The 19,927-nt window shown below is 47.0% G+C and overlaps 1 protein-coding gene across 1 annotated transcript in view; it reads left to right on the top strand.

Annotated features, from left to right (window-relative positions):
• Nucleotides 1-17,982, top strand: part of LOC119973327 (potassium voltage-gated channel subfamily A member 1-like) — a 284,640-nt gene extending 266,658 nt beyond the window's left edge. The window contains exon 9 of the mRNA XM_038811203.1: nt 15,646-17,982. The gene's annotated coding sequence lies outside the window, so the exon portion shown is untranslated. The remainder of the gene's footprint in view (nt 1-15,645) is intronic.
• The last annotated feature ends 1,945 nt before the right edge of the window (nt 17,983-19,927 follow it).

The raw sequence follows: 19,927 nt of genomic DNA, 5'->3' as shown, positions 1-19,927 counted from the left end.
ACAAAATTATGCTCCAAAGCACCTTTGGTTTCTGCAAAATGGGCACCAAAACCGTACCCATGCCACTCATGCTCATTTCTAGCACAGCATTCTGGTGAGGACAGTTCCACGGACAATGGGAATATATGCCCGAAGTATACAGACTAGGCAGCCCCTGATATAAGACAGTGTGTAACATGGATTTGATGCCAGTGTTGCCATTTTGGACATTGCTACTCTTGCTCTCTACCTCTCTTAAACATGCTCAGCTGAAGCCTGCTCATCATTGCACCAAACTTGCAGCCGCCACATCAAACTACAGGGTGGCTGCTGGGTAATAAGCGCTATTCAAGTGCTTTTCCTGACTCATGACTCTGCTCCACAACATAACCAGCAGAATGACTGTGATGATCGGTATTTACCTTTAATACCTTGCCCCTTTAAGAGGCTTGGAACCCTGGGGGACTCCGCCTCTGGCTACGCCCCCAGGAAACAGTATATAGGATAAGGCTCCATGTTGCGAGCACACTTCTCTCGAATGCAGTCCTGTTCACTGTATATTAAAGCCTTTGATTACTGACCTCGCTCTCGTGTCGTAATTGAGAGTGCCTCAATGACAACCATTCTGCCATGATAAACAACATCAAGTTAACAACTGGAGCGCTAAAGCAAAGTTTCCACTGTCTCATCCACTCTGGATCTATTGTCCAGTTGGACACAAGTTGTGAATCGCTCACAGACAGGTGGCCAATTGATGATGTTCATTTTTAGAGCTACATAATGCTAAGATGTGTTAAAGGTACAGCGGTGGTTATGAGTATGAGTGGGAGAGCGAGTATGTGTGTGTGCGCAGGGGAGGGGGGGGAGTGAGAGTGAGTCCGTGTTCCTAATCGAGCAATCGACAATCAATCACATTGCTGTTAGACAGGAGTCACATATGATACATACATAGATACATAGAACATACAGTGCAGAAGGTGGCTATTCAGCCCATCGAGTCTGTACCGATCCACTTAAGCCCTCACTTCCACCCTATCCCCATAACCCAATAACTCCTAACCTTTTTAGATACTAAGAGCAAGTTAGCATGGCCAATCCACCTAACCTGCATGTCTTTGGACTGTGGGAGGAAACCGGAGCACCCGGAGGAAACCCATGCTGTCAGACCATGACTATGTTTATCAGAATATCATTCAGTTGTTGGGGTTTTTTCGTGAGCTGGAAGCTGAAGTGCGAGTTGCTCAATGAAACAAGAAAACCAGTCTGCCATTTGTTAACTTCCCTGTCCATGTTCTCCCTGGATGCCACTCTTAAAGCAGCACCAGCTTTCCGAAGAACAACAGTCCAATTGCTCACAATTATCTTGGAGAATCAAGTGACAGAGGGGATAATAACTGAAGAACTTGGTTTTGTTTAGCTGTGCATTTGCGATTTTCGCAAAAGATTGAGATGCATGAGCAATGGACAGCACTACATGTGTTAATGAGGGATGAAATTTACAATCTGACAGACTGGGGTGAAACAACATAGGAACATAATAAATAGGAGCAAGAGTACGCCACTCGGCCCCTCGAGCCAGCTCCTTCATTCAATAAGGTTATGGCTAATCCGATTGTGGTCTTAACTCCAATTTCCTGCTTGATCTCCCCCCACCACCCCCCATTTGGCTGATTCCTTTGTTAATCAACATGTATTCAGTCTTCATCTTAATAGACCTGTTGGAACAAATGATTGAAAGGAATGGAGGGCTATTAGTGCAAATGATGAGATTACAGAACCCAGCCATGAACCAAAGGTCTACTAAAGGTCTTGGTTATGTGTTTGGAAATCGCAGGTGACAAAGTATAAGCAAGGCAAGAACAGAATAGTAAGGGACAGCACGGTGGCAAAGTGGTTAGCACTGCAGTCTCATGGCGTTGAGATCCCAGGTTCGATCCCGGCTCTGGGTCACTGTCTGTGTGGAGTTTGCACATCCTCCGCGTGTTTGTGTGGGTTTCGCCCCCACAACACAAAGATGTGCAAGGTAGATAGATTGGACACGCTAAATTACCCCTTAATTGGAAAAAATGAATTGGGTACTCTAAATTTTTTTAAAAGAACAGTATAGTAAGGCAATTTGTAGCGATTTGTCAATTCCTTTCCCTCCTAAGTCTTCGAAGCCTTTGATCCTGATAAAATAAATATAGTTTATTCATGAAGAAATTTGCTTTTAAAAAAACATAAACTACAACACGGTCAGAAACAGAACACCTCAGTTACCAGATTGTCACCTCTCTTTGAGAGTATATAAGGCAGGCTTGCTTTGTCGTATTGTAAAACCCTTTTGAAAGCCGGTGTCCTGGTTCTGACAGTGAGTACCATGGTCTTGATTGCTCTCGGTTTTAAGCCTCAAATATATTTTCACAAAAATTGTGCATCTGTTTTATTAATGTTTCATATATGATCATGTGGAAAATATGGTGACCAAATTGTCGCAGGTTTGATAAGCAGTGAAATTCTGTTGGGCAGCACTGCTCTGGAAGAACCCTGAGGTACTTGAAGAGCACGTGTTCTGATTTGTGGTGGTTTCCTGTGTCCTGCACAACCTGCCCATTATCAGGGCACAGCACTTATCCCCGTGGATTCAGTGACAGCCAGAGGAGGAAGTGAGGAGGCTGTCTGTGAACACCTCATTTGACAGTGTTTGCTGTGAGTACAACCAACACTGACTAAAAACAACTGAACAAATGGTTCAGGATGAAGCATCAACAATGTGCCAGGGACCTGCCATTAGGCAGAGCATACATGAATAAGTGAACTGTGAATACATCATCCAACAGTCTCACACTTCCCATTTGCTCGCTTTTATGATAAAGGCTGGCTCTGTGCACACCACCGCAAATTTCATGGGTGAGCCCGTGCCCTCGGCCTTGGCCCGCTTTGATTTTTCAGGCAACGATCCTTCTCCCCCATCTCCAGGAGGCCTCATAGAGCTGCCAATTATGTGGCACTGCTGGCAGCTCTGCACACCAACAGTGCCAAACAGGAGTGGTGGCCACTGCCAGGACTGCCGGTATGTCAAGGAGGTGCTGCTCAGCATCTCAAGAGGGAGCAACATCTGGACAGCGCTGTCTCTCCAGACGCCAGCTCTCATAGATGAACAATGCAGAGGCTCCATCTTGCTACTGAGTCCCAAAATGCCAGCGGCAATCAGGATACAATGACCTGTTAATCAACAGCATGCACCCAAAGCTGTGAATTATGTTCACATTGTTCTCAGTAGGACCATCATTTGATTATTTATGAACGCCCACGACCCTGAATTCTTCGGAAGCCTGCCACGTCTACATCATGTATTGTCTTGGCATCTGTGGCTCAGTCAGTATTGACACAGCAGTCAGTGGCAAATTCTTCCTTTCATCGATCTTGGTCAGTCAGGAGATGTGCCAAACTATCGCTTTCATAGCATGACAATCCTCGCCATTGTCCATCTCTCACAGACCAATCCTTTCTATCTAGCCTAAGTCAGCGTGCACAATTATTTCATGCCCCCACCAGCTGGTTCAATGGCAGGTGGTGGGGGTAGAATTCAGTGGGAGCCCAAAATTGGTTTTACTTTAGCGAGAATTGTTCGTTAATGCCCACCATGGTGGATCAGGAAAAGCTACCAACGCCGATTGTGTGTAATATTTACATTAATCATAATCATCTTTTTTTCTGAATCGAAATGAAGGAGTAAAATGTAGTTTTTAAGTTAAAATAGTTTGCCCTGTTTAAAAGCTGGATTATCTAATGCTTGGTTGAAATATTCTTGTCCGTTGCTGCTTCATACCAGTTTGCCCTTGGTGTATTGAATTTAATGGCTTGTGTTAGTTCATTAGTTCACCAACAATGAATCAGAGAAGATCTCATCAGCTGGTGCCCTTTGGGACACAGTGATTTCAGATGTCAGGCAAAGACAAAGAATTATCTTTGAAATAAAGGCAAAGGGCAAATTGTTTCTAATTATAGATTTTAGCCCGCCAGCTATGCTCTCTCGAGGAGCCTAAGCCTGCTTATTGTGAGTGTAGCATTACACCAGCGGAAATACTCAGTAATGTCCGAGGTTCCAAAGTTTGCTTCCGGCCTCATTCCTAACCAGTCAGCATGGATCACAAACATACGTAGGGTGTTTCGGTGGTCAGAAAGCTTAACCGCACTGTCTCTGCTGTAAGATACTATGGTTTACAGACCTGGGCTGGGATTCTCCCCTACCCGGCGGGGCGGGGGGTCCCGGCGAGATGTACTCCAGCGCGGGCCGCCCCAAAGGTGCGGATGTTTCCGCTCCTTTAAGGGCCAAGCATTGAGGGGTTAGGCCCGCCCCGGAGTGGATGGCGCTCCACCGGCTGGCGTGGAAGGCCTTTGGCGCCACGACAGCCGGGGCCGAAGGGACATTGCCGGCCGGCGGAAGTCCGCGCACATGCCGGAGCGTCAGAGGCTGCTGATGTCATCCCCGCACATGCGCAGGGGAGGGGGTCACTTCCGCCTCCGGCATGGTGAAGACCATGGCGAAGGCAGAAGGAAAAGAGTGCCCCCACGGCACAGGTCCGCCCGCTGATCGGTGGACCCCGATCGCGGGCCAGGCCACCATGGGGGCACCCCCCGGGGCCAGATTGCCCCGCCTCCCCCCCCCCCCCCCCCCCAGGACCCCGGAACCCACCTACGCCGCCTGGTCCCGCAGGTAAGGTAGGTGGTTTGATCCACGCCGGCGGGAGAGGGTTGACAGCGGCGGGACTTCGGCCCATCGCGGGCCGGAGAATCGCCGGGGGGGGCACGCCGACCGGCGCGGAACGATTCCCGTCCCTGCCGAATCTCCGGTGCCGGGATTGACGCTGGCCCCCGGTGATTCTCCGACCTGGCGGGGGGTCGGAGAATCCCGCCCCTGGTCATTATTGACAATTTAAAAAGTAAAGTAGAAATTTTTAGCTACATGCGTTGTGTTGGCTTTGTGATAAGAGGTTAAAATGAGACCCCAATTGTCCTCTCACTTGGGTGTAAAGGATCCCACGGCACAGGGAGGATCGTAGAAACAGAAATGCATAGTGAAGAATGAAGCCATTTGGCCCATCGTGTTTGTGCTGGCTGGAAAATAGCTATCCAGCCTAAGCCTACTTTCCAACTCTCTTTACATATGTCGATGAACCTTCTATCACTTTTCTTATGATGGAGAGTAGACAGATGGGTGGTAAATGGTTTGGTTGGAGTTGTCCTTTTTGTACTTTTTGTCTGAGACAAACCTAGGAAATTTTCCACATTGCCAAGTAGCTGCACTGGAACAACTTCACTAGTGGCGTACGTAGTTCAAGTCTTCAGTACCATTGCCGGAATGTTGTTAGGGCCGCAAACCTTTGTAGTGTCAACTACCTTCAGTCTCTTCTTACTATCATGTGGAGTGATTCGAATTGGCTGAAGACTGGCATCTGTGATAGGAACCTTAGGAGGAGGCCGAAGTGAATCAACCACTCAGCACTCTTAGCTGAAGATTGTTGCAAATGCTTCAGCCTTTTCTTTTACACTGATATGCTGGGCAGCGCCATCATTGAGGATGAGGAGGTTTGTGGAGCCTCCTCCTTCATTTAGTTGGTTAATTGTCCCCCACCATTCACGACTGGATGTAGCAGGACTGCAGAGCTTAAATATGATCTGTTGGTTGTGAGATCACATAACTCTATCATATGCTGCTTGGCATGCAAGTAGTCCTGAGTTATTGCTTCACCAGGTCGTAACCTCATTCTTGGGCAAGCCAGGTTCTGCTCCTGGCATATCCTTCTGCATTTCGACATTATATACTTAAAAGCACAATTCTACATAGTGTGGGGCCGATGGACCTGAAGGTTCATGTGCATGGGTCTTTGAAGGTGGCATTACATATTGGAGAGTGGTTAGCAACCCATATGGGACTTTTGGCTTTGTAAATAAAGGATATGAATACAAAAGCAGCAAAATTATGCTGAACCTTTACAAAGCTCTGGCTAAGTCAAAACTGGGTAATTGCATACAGTCACCACATCTTTTATGAAGGATGTGAGGGTCATTGAGACGGTGTGGAGGAGATTTACCAGACCGGTTCCATGAGGGAAGTTAGCTATAAGATTAGGATGGAGAAGCTGGAGCAAGAGTACATACTTTGATACCATCTCCTATCCCTGCAACTCTTCCTTTCCCCCTCCTTATTGCCCTCCAGTTAATCAAGTGATACGGCTGCACTGAAAGCAATCCTCATTGTTGTAAACTATCTGTCAGGAGATCTAATAGAGGTAAACAAGATTATGACTGGCTAAGGTAAGAATCATAGAATCCCTACAGTGCAGACGGAGGCCATTTGGCCCATCAAGCCTGCACCGACCTGCCAAAGAGCACCCTGATAAGCCCACTCCCCCGCCTTATCCCCATAATCCCGTAAACCCACCTAACCTTTTTTGACACTAAGGGGCAATTTACCATGGCCAATCCACCTATCCTGCACATCTTTGGACTGTGGAAGGAAACCAAGCACCCCAAGGAAAACGGGGAGAACGTGCAAACTCCACACAGTCACCCAAGTTCGGAATTGAATACAAGTCCCTGGCACTGTGAGGCAGCAGTTCTAGCCACATTTGCATCATTTTCATCAAACAAACAACAAAAGAAAAACAAACACAATAACAATCCCCAAAAAACATCAGCCCTCTCAATATACAGTCCGATATATCCATTTGTGCGTTCCAGGTAAAAGTTAACAACAAAACAGTGAAACAGTAAACACTCTCCATGAATTGTGGAACTCCTCCTTCGTCCCCCTCAGCTCATACTTCACCTATCAGCCTCCCGTACCAGCCTCCCCGGACAGGCGCCGGAATGTGGCGACTAGGGGCTTTTCACAGTAACTTCATTGAAGCCTACTCGTGACAATAAGCGATTTTCATTTTTCATCAAGTGTCAAAAGTTCAAGTAGGTCCCCCTGCCACGGCGACGCATATGGTGGAGAAGCTGACCTTCACCCCACCAGGACCCGCTTCTGGGCAATCAGCGAGGCAAAGGATAAAACATCTGTCCCTGCAGCCACCGGCAGCTTGGGCCGGTCCGACAAACTCGAAAATGACCTCTGAAGGACCCAGTTCCAAGTCCAGATGTAGTACCCCTGAGACGCATGGCGCCCTCACGCATCAATTCAGGATGCTGAGGTGGCTGTGACTAGTCTCCTAGGTTCTCAGTTGCAGCACTGAAGGCTTTAATAAGGAGATGATTATGGAGCAGGCCTCATCACTCTGCTGGGGCCCAACTTTTGAGAGAATGGGAGACAAAGAAAAATTGTTTGCTGATTTAAGGTTTTGGTAAGAGATACAGGGCTGGATTCTCCGACCCCCCGCCGGGTCGGAGAATCACCGGGGACCGGCGTGAATCCCGCCCCCGCCATCTCCCGAAGTCTCCAAACGCTGAACAGTCGGCGAGGCGGGAATTGCGCCGCGCCGGTCGGCGGGCCCCCCCCCCCCGGCGATTCTCCGGCCAGCGATGGGCCGAAGATCCGCTGCTGTAACGTCTGTCCTGCCAGCGTGAATAAAACCACCTCCCTTACCGGTGGGACTGACGGCACGGACAGGCTCCTGGGGGGGGGGGGGGGGGGTGAGGGGGGCACGGGTGAGGGGGGCACGGGCCGATCTGGCCCTGGGGGGGTTCCCCACGGTGGACTGGCCTGCGATCGGGGCCCACCAATCGGGCCTGTGCCGTGGGGGCACTCTTTTTTCCCTCCGCGGAGGCCATCGCGGAGGCTATGGTCGACGCGGAGGGAAAAAAGAGTGACCCCTCCCCCGCGCATGCGCGGGGATGACGTCAGCAGCCGGCGGAGTCCCTTCGGCCCCGGCTGCCGTGGCGCCAAAGGCCTTCCACGCCAGCCGGCGGGACGGCAACCACTCCGGCGCGGGCCTAGCCCCTCAAGGTGAGGACTTGGCCCCTAATGGTGCGGAGAAATCCGCACCTTTGGGGTGGCCCGACGCCGGAATGGTTCCCGCCCCAACATCCCGCCTGGACCCCACGCCCCGCCGGGTAGGGGTGAATCCCGGCCACAGGATGGACGAAAGGAAGATTTTTTTAAATCCAGTGGGTGATAATGACTTGGAACTCAGCACCTACAGGAATACTGGCAGGGGAGATTGTTATATATGTGGATTATTATAGTTGTGTGCAATGTCTCTTTCAGAACCGAGGGCTGGATTGTCTGACCCCCCGCCGGGTCGGAGAATCGCCAGGGGGGCCAGCGTGCCGAATTCCCCGGCACCGGTAATTATGCAAGTACTTTTGTTCTTTTCTTTATCATGTTTGATGTGCCCATCCAAAATGATTGTTAAAACTCAGACAGCTTCTCATTTGCTGGGAATCCAAAGCCAACCATACCTGTGGTATTAGGTTTTGTTGACAGATAGTTTGCGTGCACTAGTATTGCGTGCAGTTTCGGTCTCAGTACCTGAGAAAGGATATGGGCCGGGATTCTCCCGGCGGGGCGGGGGTTCCGGCAGGACGGAGTGGCGTGAACCACTCCGGCGGCGGGCCTCCCCAAAGGTGCGGAATTCTTCGCACCTGCAGGGGCTAGGCCCGCGCTAGAGTGGCTCCCACTCCGCCGGCCGGGGCGAACGGCCTTTGGCGCCCCGCCAGCCGGGGCCGAAAGGCCTTTGCTGGCCGGCGGAAGTCCGCGCATGCGCCGGTGCGTCAGGGGTTGCTGAAGTCATACCGGTGCATGCGCAGGGGAGGGGTCTCTTCCGCTCCTGCCATGGTGAAGGCCATGGTGGGGCGGAAGAAAAAGAGTGCCCCCACGGCTCAGGCCCGCCCGCCGATCGGTGGGCCCCGATCACGGGCCAGGCCACCGTGGGGGCACCCCCAGGTGGTCAGATTGTAAAATGTATTAGATGCTGTGGTATGAAGAGGCAAGAGTTCAGCTCCTTTTCCACCAACACACCTTTAATGGTTCAAACTCACTCTGCACAGAACTCTACAGATCATCACAAGCTCCAGAGTCCACCTGAAGCCCCTTTACATATCAGTGTCAATCATTGAACACTTAACATAAATGAGACAATCAGTGAACACTTAACATAAATGAGACAACTAATTACAATGTCTCTTAACCCATTACTTAACACAGATCGCCCCGCGCACCCCCCCCCCCCCGGACCCCGGAGCCCGCCCGCACCACCAATACCGCCGGTACCAGAGGTGGTTTAAACCACGCCGGCGGGAAAGCCCGCCGACCGGCATGGCGCAATTCCCGCCCCCGCCGTATTTCGGGGGGCGGGGAATTCGGGACACGGCGGGGGCAGGATTGACGCCGGCCCCGGGCGATTGGGGGTCGGAGAATTCCGCCCATGATTGCCATTGAGGGAGTGCAGTGGAGGTTCACTAGTCTGCTACTAGGGTTGGTGGGAATGTTCTAAGAGGAGTGACTGGTTCAACTGGACCCGCATTCACTAGAGTTTAGGGGGATGAGAGGTGATCTGATTGAAGCGTATAAAATTCTAACAGGTCTGGACAGACTAGATGCAGGGAGGATGTTTTCCCTGGTGAGGGGTGTAGAACCAGGCGACACAGTCTCAGGACAAAGGGTAGGCCATTTAGGACTGAAATAAGGAGAAATTTCTTCACTCAAAGGATGGTGAAACTGTGGAATTCTCCACCACAGAAGGCCATGGAGGCCAAGTCACTGAATGTATTCAAGAGATAGATAATTTTTCAAGTTTTAATGGAATCGAGGGGTATGGGAAAAAAACAGGAATATGCCATTGAGATCGAGATTCAGCCATGATCATATTGAATGGTGGAACAAGCTCGATGGGGTAAATGGCCTTCTTCTGTTCCTGGTTTCCATAATTCTCTGGAGATTCCTTTCAGTGCTGCTGTGTCACTTCATTAACTAAGGGTGAAGCGATAAGAAGGAGCAGGGAAAGGGTGGTAAGGATGGAAGATGGTATCTAAGGTATGCAGACTGCGCCTGCTACTGCGCCACCCACCGTATCTCCAGTTTCAGAAGCAGATACCCACTGATGATGGAGGATCACTGCTCCCTGGTTTTACTGGAAAGCCGTTACAAAGGTGCTCCATTTTCTTCAACACAGCTTGCAGCCAATCTTCAATATAGGGAGGGTATCACTCAGGAGGGTAACTGATGTAATTGTGCATGTTTCCAATTCCTTGCTAGCACTGTGGAAATCCACAGTATCAGTTAACCTGATCCCCATCTGTGCATCGAGCAGGTCATTGATAGGTCTGGAGGGTTAATCCTATACTTGCTTTCACAATGGGCAGTAACAGCAACATGGCAGGGCTGCCAAATTTCACTATTTGCTGGATTTCCAAAAGTAACAGGGGTGATTAACAGCATTCATTTGGGCTCTCTAAGGCCTGAGGTGCAATTGCTTGTTCTTCATGAACAGTATTGTGCATTTGATCATCAGCTGTTAACTCCATGGCCCGAATTTTACATTCCAGCACCAGTGGTGGCTGACCACAAGGTTTCTCAGATGGGCGAGGCCTTGGCCAGCCCAGCTGTCATGGCCCCAGTTGAGGCCCTTAAGTGACCATGTAATGACCACTTAAGGGCCATTTTCCATCCAGCCTCAATTTTCAGGGTAGTGATAGTTCACAGTCAACCCCGTCCTGAGTGAGGGCGGAATCCCGCAGCAGGCAGTTAACACTTGTTGGAGCATAAATTGGCTATGTGGCAGGCAGTAACGAAGGGGATTTGTTCTCCACTGAATCTTCGGAGAGTGGCCATTATGGAGACATGTGCAGAATAGGATGCTGATTTTGATCAGTAGGACAGAGCTGCAAAATCATCATTGCGGTCAGAAAAACGAATTCCACAAATGACCTAGCCATTTCTGATGCTGTGATTTTTTTCTATTCATGAATTGGATGTGGGTGTCGTTGGCAAGGCCAGCATTTATTGGCCATCTCTAATTACCCTTGATAAGGTGGTGGTGAGCTGCCATCCTGAGCCACTGTATTCCATGTGATACACCCACAGTGCTGTTAAGGAGGGACTTCCAGGATTTAGGCCCAGTGACAGTGAAGGAACGGTGATATATTTCCAAGTCAGGATGGTGAATGGCTTGGCGGGCGGGGGGGGGGGGGGAACTGCCAGGTGGTGTTTTTCCCATGTGTCTGCTGCCCTTGGACTTCTTGTTTGTAGTGGTCGTGGGTTTGGAAGGTGCTGTCTAGGTGAGTTCCTGCAGTGCATCATGATGATGCCACTGTGCGCCGGTTGTGGAGGGAGTGAATGTTTAAAGATGGGATGACAATCAAGTGGATTGTGTTTTCCTGGATGGTGTCAAGCTTCATGATTGTTGTTGGATCTGCACTAATCCAGGGAAGTAGAGATTATTCCATCACACTCCCGAGTTGGGCTTTATAGAGTTAGTGGAACTGAGATGAATGACCTCCAACAACCACAAACATCTTCCTTTGTGCTAGGTATGAGTCCAACCAATGGAGTTTTTCCCCCGAGCTCACATTGACCCCAGTTTTGTTAGGGCTCCTTGATCCCACACACTTGGTCAAGGGAAGTCTCTCTTACCTCACCTGGCTGGTCCTATCCAATTTCTGGACATTTCTGGTCAAGTATGGTAGGATTCTGGCCTATGTTTCTGGGTAAACTCCCAGCACATTTGCTGATTTAACTGGGACAGACCTCAGCAATGTCATCTATGAATTTGTGTCTTGCGCTTCTCTTTCTGATGATCTTAAACATTAATGATGCATTAAAAAACCTCTTGTATATTGGAGCCATGAATTGGAGTAATGTAATTATTGACTTAAACAAAGAGTGGTCAGCTTTTCAAATGTTTTGGCTGAGAGGGTGGTTGACAGCCAAGGCATTGGACTGATTCTATGGCTGGATATTACAATCGGAGGACGGTAGGTTTTGTTTTCTGAAAGTACAAGATCAAATAGATTAAATTGTATTCTTCATCTGGATCCATCCTGTGATCTGTATTGTTGGTCACAAGGTTGGACCATCATTATTTTGCAGGGATCTTTCCTTTTTCTGCCCTCAGTAACCGAGACACTCGTTGCTTGAGGATACTACAACAAGCTACAACATCTGCTGAAAGTGATTAGTGTGGAACATCAGAGGACAGTAGCCAAGTGCAGAAACTGCCACTGGGCAATATCCTTTGTACTTTTTTGTTATTTTTACTGAACTGTTACTCCCCTGAGGAGAACCAACAGGGAGTGATGACAAGTGATTTGTGTAATGCCACCTCATTTCAATCAACTTTGAGCTTCCTTTGCTAAACAACCTAATGCGTACCCTTGATCATGATCTCTAATTTTTACCGTTATTACAACTAGTTTGAAGTTCATCAAAAGATGATTAATTCAATGGTTAGCTTTGATATCTTCAGAACCATAAGTAATAATGACTCCTTGTCTTAGTAGGTTAGTCATTGTTACAAATGTTGAACTTTATACAACAGTTATGTTTAAACATTCTGCCTCAATTTCAGGTGAAATAGAATTTTCTGGAGAGGACAATGATTGTCATACTAATGCTGCCCAGAGAAAGACCCATGTGATCTGTAACCAGAACCTATTGAAAATCAAATGATGCATTTCACATCTGGGACAGCTGCTTTGTGAAACACAGAAAGACAGCAAGAGAGAGAGAGGCAGATACAGTTGTTGCTGTGAAAATAAGAGGAAATTACTATTTTATGTTAGCAACCAGCAGGATGCTGGTGAGAACTGTTTCTCTGAAGTGGGACATTTTTGAGATTTAAGGAACATAGGGAGTAGCCAAAATAGGCCTTGTGGGTGGAAGTCAGTTTGGATACTCGAAGGATGCTGTAAGATTCAACCTGGTATGGTAGGGTTAAGGGAGCCATTTAGAAATCTGGGAGGAACTTGGAACTTAATCTTTCAGGTTACATAGCTGCTGGAAGCTTGGCATAAAGTGAAAAACAGCCATAAAGCTTATTTCTGCGGCGTTCGTTAGGAAATGCGAAAGTATATTTTCTTTAGTATGGTGTATTAGTTGCCTATTAAGTAATGTTTAATTTGATTTTAATTTGCTTTTTACAGTAAGAGTCTTAAAATGTGAATTCTTGTCCTTAGATCAGTGGGAAATGAATCTATTTTTAAAAGTTAGCAGTTTCTATGGGGATCGCAATAGCATATATTGAAGTAAAGCTTTCATAATCACAATGTTGTAACCCCCTTTCTCACCAGGTGCCAGATTTCCTGGTGTTATAAGGCAGATCAATGCTGGAGATGTAGTCATGGTTTCACACTGATAGGTCATAAAATATTTTCAAGGACATTTAAGGCACAATGCATGTCATCTCACCATCATGGGACATGTGGATTTGTATGAGAGAGATAACATATATCTTTGACATTCCCTTATTGTTTTCATCTTACTTTACAATAGGGACTACACTTCAAAAAGTGCCTCGCTGGCTTTACAGCACTTTGAGGAGCCAGGAAGTTGTGAAAAGAACTTGAAATGAAACTTTGTTTTCTCTCTCTTCTCCTGCAAAGTAAGAGAGCCAAAACCAGAATCAAACAGTATAATTGGAGATGAAGATAGGCATTAAAAACCCCAAGGACACGTGAACAGATGGCACTATAAACCCTGGATAGACAGAGAGGTAGTCCTAAGGCAGACATGAATGACAAGGTGGGAAGAGAAGGCTGGTTTAAAATCTCAGATGAGTTCATCAAAATGAATACCAGTGTGACTGCCCACAGCTCATCAAACTCTTCTAATCTTTCAATATGATAAAGGTACCTTGCAGGAAGGGTCTTGGCCATGACATTAATCAAGTCAGACACTACCGCTAGGGAATTACCTGTTGGAATTGCTCCCACCTCCTCACTAACTGCCAACATGCCATCTTACTCACGCAAACATCAGCACAAATACAATCGCATCCACTGGCAGAATAGACCACCCACCCATTATAGAAGGTGCTGCTTTGTCATCCAATTGATTGAATTGGACAGCTCAGTAGATTTAATAAGGGGAAGGCAAATTGTTCTGACAGATTAATTCCTGGGTGGTGAAGACAGAATCTGCCCCTCCCACTCAGGAGGAGGTAGCCAATGAGTCAGCAGAACCTTCACTGGGTGATGCAACCATGCACTAGGATAAGGACCTAGAATTAAAGGCTTGAAAAAAAGACCTGTTTTTATGTCAGGAAATTCCAAAGTCATTGAAGTACCCTTTGAAAATGTAGGCAACGTTACAATGTGGAAAATACAACTGCCAAATTGTGCTCAACAAGATCCGACAAATAGCACTGTCTATTGATTTCCTCATGCTTCACAACCTGCCAACAGTTTTGGACATGATTAACAAGGTCATTTCTTCAAAAACCCTCTGCCATTGTCAAAATGGCCCTCTGTTCTTATCCATCTAATCATTGTCAGAGAATCATCCACAGTAGTTGAAATGAAAATGAATGAAAATCGCTTATTGTCACAAGTAGGCTTCAAATGAAGTTACTGTGAAAAGTCCCTAGTCGCCACATTCCGGCGCCTGTTCAGGGAGGCTTGTACGGTTAGTTGTTTCTCCCAATCTCACACTGTTACATATGTAGGGCTAAAGGATCTATACTTCACCCCCCTTTTTATTTATTATCCAGATGCGGTCCCTCGACAACAATATCTGAAATCACAATGTCAGGTTCTTATGTGAGTTGCCAATCCCCAACTCTACCTGACCACTGTTTCTCCCAACAATCGGCGGGATTCTCTGTCCCTGCGGGATTCTCCGTCTCACCAGCCGGCCAATGGGGTTTCCCCATTGTGGGCAGCCCACGCCATCGGGAAACCCCCGGGCTGCTGGCACAACAGAGAATCCCGACAGCGGAGAATCCAGCCCACTGTCTCTAAATTGTCAGAGCACTTGTCCAACATCCAGCAGGGAAAAAGCCAAACAACTAAATAGTGGTGAATCTGAAACTAATATCTTCAGTCTCTCCCACAAACTCCATTACATAGCAGCCAGCTCCATACCTTTTTCTGGAAAATGCCTGAGGCTGAACAATACCATTTACAGCCTTGATCCTGTCATTTAGCCCAAGATGAGATTTCCTCCACATTTACGCACTACCACCAAAATCACCTATTTCACCAGTGCCCCACTTCAGCTCATCTGCTTATGAAACCTCATCTGAGCCCCTGTTACCTAAACGTGACTGTTCCAGGCCTCCCCTGACCAGTGTTACATTTTCCATCCTCAGTAAACTTAGATGCTCATCCAGACTTTCATTGCCCGTACCCTCACTTGCACCCACAGCTGCTTTTGGCCCTAAGCTCTGGAAATCCCATCCTAAACCTTTCTGCCTTGCTACCTGTCTCTGCACATTTACAACACTCCTTTAAAGCTATCACTATGACCAATCTTTGGGTAATTTTCCCTTGGTAATTCTACTGTACTGAACTTGCTATTTAAATGCATGTTAGCTAGGTAATCTGTTTTAGTGATGTTGTGTGGCAGAGTGCAGGTTTAAAAGGGACGATGAAAAATAACTCAGAATGAAAACTAGCCACTTTTTACACTGGAGAATCAGTGCGATGTCTTGCCTGCTCTGGTCAGAATTTGTGCTGAAATAAAGCAATAAAACTATCCAAACTGTAAGTCTTAATGGCTCTCTTTCGCTCTCTGTTTTTCAGTCGCCAAGCTTACTTTGCACACCCTGACACTCTCCTGATATCTGACTCCATCAACAGCTTCAAGAAAAGGATGCATCAGTTACACAGCTTTAAGTGTCCTCACTTACCATAATTGTGCCTTCTAGGATTGGAACTCATCCACAAACGATCCTCCTTTTCTTGCGACCGTTCAGCCTGCAGGAAGCACACGATCAAGATCTGATAAGAATGTACCCATCACAATGGATTGAAGCAAAAAAACTCCAAGCTGAAAAGATATTTCAGCAGATCACTGCAAATTCTTATTTGATTTTTGTTGTGGCACACAATACATAACTGAAAGTAATTTGAAAAGTTTCAAAATAATTGCATTGCGTTTTGCAAAGAATGGCATCGGAGAATGGTGACAGCGCAGGAAGCCATTCGTGTCATTGCGAAGCCTCCGAAAGAGCAATTCACCTTGTGCCACTTCCTTACATTTTCTCCGGAGCTCTACAGAATGTTTCTTTTCAATGCAGTTTTTAATTTGGAAGCATTTCTGTTTGATGTAGTACAGGCTTGTCCAAAGTTTCTACTCTTGTGTGCTGTTAAGGTACCATTAAGTCTCACAATTTTAAATGCATGTTCACATTGTAAAGCACCAGATCCCCTCTTTCATGGTCAGAAAACCTTGTTATTGAGTAATTTGATAATAATTATAATGTGTTTTGTTCACCGTGATTGTTCCAAAACTTTTCATTCGATTTACAACACATTCCAAATGGAAGTGAATCATTGATACCCAACACTTATTTTGCCGCAGAATTATTTATAAAACTAATAAACCTGAACCCTATTTGCTGTGAGGAATCAGTTCCTTCTTGTTTTTTTTTAAAACCCTGTCATTGTTTCTTGTTTCACCTTTGCTGGCCACATGTTTCACATGTTCATAACCCATCTATGAAAATAATTGCTGAAATTTAGTTTTTTTCAATTTCTCTTAAATTGAAATAATGTCCCCCTTCCATCCAAATGGCAGAAAAAGCTATCTCCATTGATATTCTGCAAATCCTACATAATTGTAAAGCCTTCTCTCAAACCATACCACGGCCTTATCCTTACAAAAGAAAAATCCCAGGGTCAACCGTTCTTCAAAGTTTTGTCCCATTAGTTCTGGAATTTTTAGGGTAGCTTTACTCTGTTAATTCCAGATGCATGTACATTGCTATCTTACTGATGGACTGAACTGATTTGTATCACATCAGCACTCCGGCTCTAGTGTAAATTAAGCCCCTATCCAAATTCAGTATAACACTGAAGCAAAGCAGTCAGAGTTTCTTTGAAGAGGAAATCTCACTGTGACTTGTGCTGGTGTTAATTTTGGTGCCACCCAATTTGTACTACCTAAATTTAATATTGACGCAAAGTGGAAATCGCTGCACCAATGGGGGGGCTTGCATTTTAGTTACGAATTATGACACTAATGTGAGTGATGTTTCATGCGTTGAACCCAGAGAATGTAATATGTGTTTGAAACACTGTCCATTTTCTTACGATGCAGAATATAAATTGGGCAGTTTTTAAAATATTATTAAGATTGATAACCTTACCTTGGTTCTTTGTATGAAAGCTGGGCGGGACTCAGAATGAGGAGGCATCATTCAGTTGCCAACAGCTGTCAGTAAACATTCTCTTCCTCCACTCCTGCAGGATTGCAAGTGGACTAACAGCTGAGTACAGATTTTTATACTGCTCTGAGAGACCTCAAAATAAACTGATGTACACTTATTATAAAGGAAAATTGATGTACAGTACATATTATAGTCCATCTAGAGAGTACATGGGGAGGTGCTTGGATTGTTTTCAGAGCGAGGAGATTCAACCAAAATGTTCAAAATTATGAGGGATTTTGTTGGAGTAAATGAGGAGAAACTGTTTCCACTAGCAGAGGGATCAGTAACCAAGGGACACAAATTAAAAATGGTCAGCAAAAGAACCAGAGGGGAGATATGGAGATATTTTTTTAAACACAGTGAGTTGCTATGATCGGGAGTTACCTGCCTGGAAGATGTTGATTTTACATTAATTGGGTGGGACTGAAAAAAAAGAGACATGCTGCCAAAGCATTTTGTCTTACACTCATCAGGTCAGACACAGGAATACCAGAATTCAAAGACAGCTACAGTTTATAGGGCTTGAGAAAGGGGTGCGGATTGGTAGGCAAGTCAACTGTGATTGGTCAAGGCACTGCAATGGAGAATGCACCAAAGAACAGCTGTTTTTGTGCATTATTTATTTATTTATTTATTTTTATAAATTTTGAGTACGCAATTCATTTTTTTCAATTAAGGGGCAATTTAGCATGGCCAATCCACCTAGCCTGCACATTTTTGGGTTGTGGGGGTGAAACCCATGCAAACAAAGGGAGAATGTGCAAACTCCACACATACAGTGACACAGAGCCGGAATCGAACCTGGGACCTCGGCGCGTGAGGCAGTAGGGCTAAGCCACTGCACCACCGTGCTGCCTTGTGCATTATTTGTTGACCAATCAGAGTTGACTTCGCAACCAATCAGCACCCTTTTCACATACGGTATAAATTGTTGCTCTCTTAAAAATGTAGTGGGCTGGATTCTCCGCCCCGCCGTGCAAAAGTTCTGCCTGACCCGCCGGCCGGATTCTCCATTACGCCGGCCGGTCAATGGGGTTTCCCATTGTGGGGCAGCCCCACGCCATCGTGAAACTCCCGGGCGCCGGCAAAACGAGAATCCCGCTGGAGGAGAATCTCGCCCAGTATTTATTTGTCCGTCCTGATGAGTGCAAAATGAAAGTTTCGATAGTCTGCCACTTCTTCAGCAATACTCAAATTCTATACTACCAACTGACTATTAATTGAGTTTTTAATTGTATTCAGTTGGTAGGCATTACCTGAGGATTTATTGGTGTTCCTATATAGGGGAGCAGACTCAAACTAAGTTTGTTGGATCTGGAGGCACATATCAGTAATGCATGCCTCAATAAATAAAACATTTTAACCGTGTAAAGACTATGTTCCAGCTCTATCGTTCATGCCTGGTTAACTGCAGTGTATCTGAAGAGCAGTGGAAGTAGATTCAATGGTAATTTACAAAAGAGAATTGGACAAACACTTGAAGGGGAAATAATTACAAGGTAATGGGCCGAATTGGTTAATTCTTCCAAAGAGGCAGTACGGACATGATTGGCTGAAAGGCCTCTTCCTGCACTGCAGGATTATATTAGTGTAATCTGGTCATACGTTATTTACAAAATAAGTTTTATTAATACACCAAGAATAACATCAGTAAAAACTGTTATTCTCCACCAGTTCTATAAATTTTCTGTTATTGCACTAAAATATTTAACAAGTAGTCCTATACACAACATTAATGATAAAAGCAAAAATACATTTATTTTCTTGACCTGTAATAATTGCAATGATTTTTTAAAAAATGAACAAAATGTTGAATATTATGAGCAATGGTATTTACTTATCAAATGTCAAAATTCATCATACATTTCCTGGATGTCAGACCAGGGGCGGGATTCTCCGGTATACGGCAGGCAGGCCGTACCGGCGCCAATGAGTGGCGTGAACCACTCCGGCGTTGGGCCGTCTGGAAGGTGCGGAATCTTCCGCACCTTCAGGAGCTAGGCCGGTGCTAGAGTGATTGGTGCCATGTCAACTGGTGCAGAAGGGCCTCCGCCGGCTGGCACGAGTTGGCACATGCGCAGGAGCGCCAGTGTGTACCCAGAACCACTGGCGTGATTCCTGCGCATGCGCAGTGGGTTTCTTCTCCGTGCCAGCCATGCTGGAGCTTTACAGCGGCCAGCGCAGCGGGAAAGACTGCCCCCACAGCACAGGCCCGCCCGCAGGTCGGTGGGCCCTGATCGCGGGCCAGGCCACCGTGTCCCCCCCACCCCCGGGGCCAGACCCTACCGCGCCCACCCCACCCCCACCCCACCCCCACCCAAGGACTCCGCAGGCCACCCGCAGAGCCAGGTCCCGCCGGTACAAACCTTGTGTAATTTACACTGGCGGGACTGGCCGAAAACGGGCAGCCGCTCGGCCCATTGCGGAGCAGAGAATCGCCGGGGGGGGGGGGGGGGCGCTGACAGCGGCCCCCGACTGGTGCGGTGCGATTCCCACCCCCGCTAAAAAACCGGCGCCGGAGAATTTGGCAGCCAGCGGCGGGCCGGGATTCACCCCCCCCCCCCCCCCCCACCCCCCGGGCGATTGTCCCTCCCAGCGGGGGGGGGGGGGGGTCGGAGAATCCCGCCCCAGTTCATTTGTTACTTTTTGAT

The sequence above is a fragment of the Scyliorhinus canicula genome, chromosome 11 (genome assembly GCF_902713615.1).
Source record: "Scyliorhinus canicula chromosome 11, sScyCan1.1, whole genome shotgun sequence".
NCBI classification, from domain to species: Eukaryota; Metazoa; Chordata; class Chondrichthyes; order Carcharhiniformes; family Scyliorhinidae; genus Scyliorhinus; species Scyliorhinus canicula.
This window is presented reverse-complemented; position numbering and strand designations above follow the sequence as displayed.